The sequence below is a fragment of the Capra hircus genome, chromosome 5 (genome assembly GCF_001704415.2).
Source record: "Capra hircus breed San Clemente chromosome 5, ASM170441v1, whole genome shotgun sequence".
Lineage (NCBI taxonomy): Eukaryota > Metazoa > Chordata > Mammalia > Artiodactyla > Bovidae > Capra > Capra hircus.
In genome coordinates, this window is record NC_030812.1 from 38564026 (window position 1) to 38568001 (window position 3976).

At 40.2% G+C, this 3976-nt stretch overlaps 1 pseudogene; it reads left to right on the forward strand.

The window, feature by feature from the left end:
* On the forward strand, window positions 2350-3498 carry LOC102185899 (annotated as a pseudogene).

Consider the following 3976-nt stretch of genomic DNA (forward strand, 5'->3'; position numbering starts at 1 on the left):
ACAATTTAACAGTTTCTTAAAGAGTTAAATATACACTCAGCTATGTTCCAGTCATTCAACACGTAGGTATTGATGTTCACGCCTGAGAAATGTAAACATATGAACAAAATTTTAGACTTAAAGTTCATAGAAACTTTATTTATAATAGCCAAAAATTGGGTAAAAATAACCCTAAATGCTTTTCAATTGGTAAATTTGTAAACTAAAGTCCCCACAATGGAATACTATTCAACAATAAAGAAGATTGAGTTATGATAGACTCAATTTGTTGGGGATGGATATTGTTGTTATCTTGATTGTGATGATTATTTTATGGTTGTATACATATGTCAAAACTTAACAAATTATATACTTTAAAGATACTCAGTTTATTGTATCTTAATTATATGTCCATAAAGCTACCAATGAAATACACACACAATAATATACAGCTAAACATATACCCACTAAATTAACTATAATAAAAAATCATTGAAAATACTAAATGTTGGAGAAAATGAGCAGAAACTGGAACCCTCATACATTGCTTGTGGTGATGCAAAATGGTACAGTTGTCTTGGAAAACAATGCTAAACTTATGATTGTCATTTGACCTAGTAATTTCATTCCTTGGTATATATCCTGGAGAAAAAGAACATATGTTCATGACAATTGTAATGCAAATGTTCATAGGAACTTCATTCATAATGGACAAAAAATGAAAACAGTCCAGGGTTAACCAACTGGTGAAGAAATAAACACAATGTGGCATATTCATACGATCAAATACTATCCAACAGTAAAAATGAAAAAAAAGACTATTCCATGCAAAATCATGAATGAACCTAAAGAATATTCAAAGTGAAGGAATTCAGACACAAAATATTATACAGTGTACTATTCAGTTTATACAAAATGTCTAGAAAATGCAAAGATCAGTGTTTGCTTGGGACTAGGGGAGGGAAAGGGAATTGACAAGGGACAGAATAGAATTTGGGGAATGGTAGAAAGTTTCTAAATCTGGAATGTGGTGATAGTGTGTCACTATACAAATTTGGGCTTCCCTGGTGGCTCAGTATTAATGAATTTGCCTCCTTTCAGAGGCAAAGTTTGATCCCTGGGTTGGGAAGATCCCCTGGAGAAGGGCATGGCAACTCACTCCAGTATTCTCGCCTGGAGAATTCCATGGACAGAAGTTTGGTGGGCTACAGTTCATGGGGTCACAATGAGTAGGACATGACTGAAGTGACTGAGCATGCATGCATATAAATTTACTAAAAATCATTCTGCATATTTTAAATGGGTGAATTTTCTAGTGTATCATGTATGCCTCAATGAAAGTGTCAAAAATGCAAAAAAAGCAAAACAAAACATGGAGTACCTACCATGTGTCACATATTGTGGGATATAAAAGAAGATGTGTTATATGTGATAACTGAGAATATCCAAATTTGGGTGAATGTTAGCTAAATCTCTCTCCTTTCTTCCCTGTGACTGGTGTATTTGAAGTTACCTAGCTGACACTGTCTGAGGTTTAGAGGCCACTGCCTTGAAACAAGGCTCTGTGCTCTTTCCTGTCCTTAGCTCATTCAGTAAAGAGGAGTCTTCTTTTTTTTTTTCTGTTAGAGGTGTTTCTTTTTCTAACTCCAAAACCTATGCCATTATTCTTCTTGCATCAGGGTCAGGTAGATTTAGTAGATAACAGTTGTAAAGTCCTTGGAGGTATTCAGGGAAAAGAGCTTGACACAGTCTATACAGGTTTAATGACTAAAATGTCCTGTTTGCTACTTCCCAACTGTCACCTCTTCTCTGTATTCATTACTTTTGTCTACTCTAAATATAATTGCTCACATCAATGAGCTGGTGAGTAAACTCTCACATATCAAGTCTGCAATAAAACTGAAGTCAAGTTCAATTTCTTTGGGGGAGAAATAATGAAGTTAGCACCATATTTCTGCTTGTTTCTTTAATGTAATTAGAGAGAATGTTTTCCTCAAACATTTTATTCTCTGAGAAGTTCTGCTTCTTCCAAGCACTTTAAAGTACTTGATTTTGAATGCTGTGAAACATTACAAAAGTGCATTATCATTATATGTTGAAAAATACTGATTTAAAAACTGGCTTTCCTGGTGGCTCAGATGGTAAAGAATCTGCCTGCAATGCGGGGGGCCAGGGTTTGATCCCTGGGTTGGAAATTTCCTCTGGGGAAGGGAATGGCAACCTATTCCAGTATTCTTGCCTGGAAAGCCAGGCATGACTAAGCGACTAACACTTTTTTTCTCTTAGAGATATATTCATTAGGTTATTCCTTTCTGCCCATGAATGCAGCTGAGTCAGCATTGCTGAAGTCTCCCCAGCTCCGCTGCCATCATGTCTAAGTCAGAGTCCCCCAAGGAACCCAAACAGCCGCAAAAGCTCTTCTTGGAGGGGCGAGCTTCGACACAACCAACGAGAGCCCGAGGAGCCATTTTGAGTAATGGGGAATGCTCACAGACTTGTGGTAATGAGGTATCCAAACACAAGCATTCCGAGGCTTCCAGTTCATCAAATATGCCACTATGGAGGAGGTGGATACAGCCAAAATGTAAGGCCATACAAGATGGATGAAAGAGTTGTGGAACCCAAGAGAGCCATCCCAAAAGAAGATTCTCAAAGACCTGGTACCCACATAACCGTGAAAAAGATTTTTGTTGGTGGCATTAAATAAGATACTGAAGAACTTCACTGAAGAGATTATTTTGAACAGTATGGGAAAACTGAAGTGATTGAAATCGTGACTGACCGAGGCAGTGGCAAAAAGCAAGGCTTTGCTTTTGTAACCTTTGATGGCCATTACTCTATAGACAAGATTGTCATTCATAAATACCACACTGTGAAGGGCCACAAATGTGAAGTTAGAAAAACCCTATGTAAGCAAGAGATGGCTAGTGCTTCGTCCAGCCAAAGAGGTGGAAGTCGTCCTGGAAACTTCGGTGGTGGTCGTAGAGATGGTTTTGGTGGGAACGACAACTTTGGTCATGGAGGAAATGTCAGTGATTGAAGTGGCTTTGGTGGAAACTGTGGAGAGGTGGATACAGTGGCAGTGAGTTGGCTATAATGGATTTGGTAATAATGGAAGCAATTCTGGACAATGATTTTGGCAGTTACAACAATCAATCTTCAAATTTTGGTTCCATGAAAGGAGGAAACTATGGAGGCAGAAGTTCTGACCCCTATGGTAGTGAAGTGAGGTGACGTCGCTCAGTCGTGTCCGACTCTTTGCGACCCCGTGGACTGTAGCCCACCAGGCTCCTCCGTCCACGGGATTCTCCAGGCAAGAATACTGGAGTGGGTTGCCATTTCCTTCTCCAGGGGATCTTCCCTACCCAGGGATCGAACCCAGGTCTCCTGCATTGCAGGCAGACACTTTAACCTCTGAGCCACCAGGGAGGCCAATACTTTGCCATACGATGAAACCAAGGTTGCTATGGTGGTTCCAGCAGCAGTGGCAGTGACTATCACAGTGGCAGTATGTTTTAATTACTGCCAGGAAACAAAACTTAGCAGTAGAGGAGAGCCAGAGAAATGACAGGCAAGCTACAGGCTAGAACAGATTTGTGAACTCAGCCAAGCACAGTGGTGGCAGGGTCTAACTGCTATAAAGAAGGCATATTTTAGACAACACTCATGTGTATGGGCAAAAACTCCAGAACTACTGTACTTCTGACTAACTGTATCAGTTCAGTTCAGTTCAGTTCAGTCGCTCAGTTATGTCTGACTCTGCGACCCCACGAACCTCAGCACGCCAGGCCTCCCTGTCCATCACCAATTCCCGGAGTTTACTCAAACTCATGTCTATTGAGTCAGTGATGCCATCCAACCATCTCAACCTCTGTCGTCCCCTTCTCTTCCCACCCTCAGTCTTTCCCAGCATCAGGGTATTTTCAAATGAGTCAACTCTTTGCATCAGGTGGCCAAAGTGTTGGAGTTTCAGCTTCAACATCAGTCCTTCCAATGA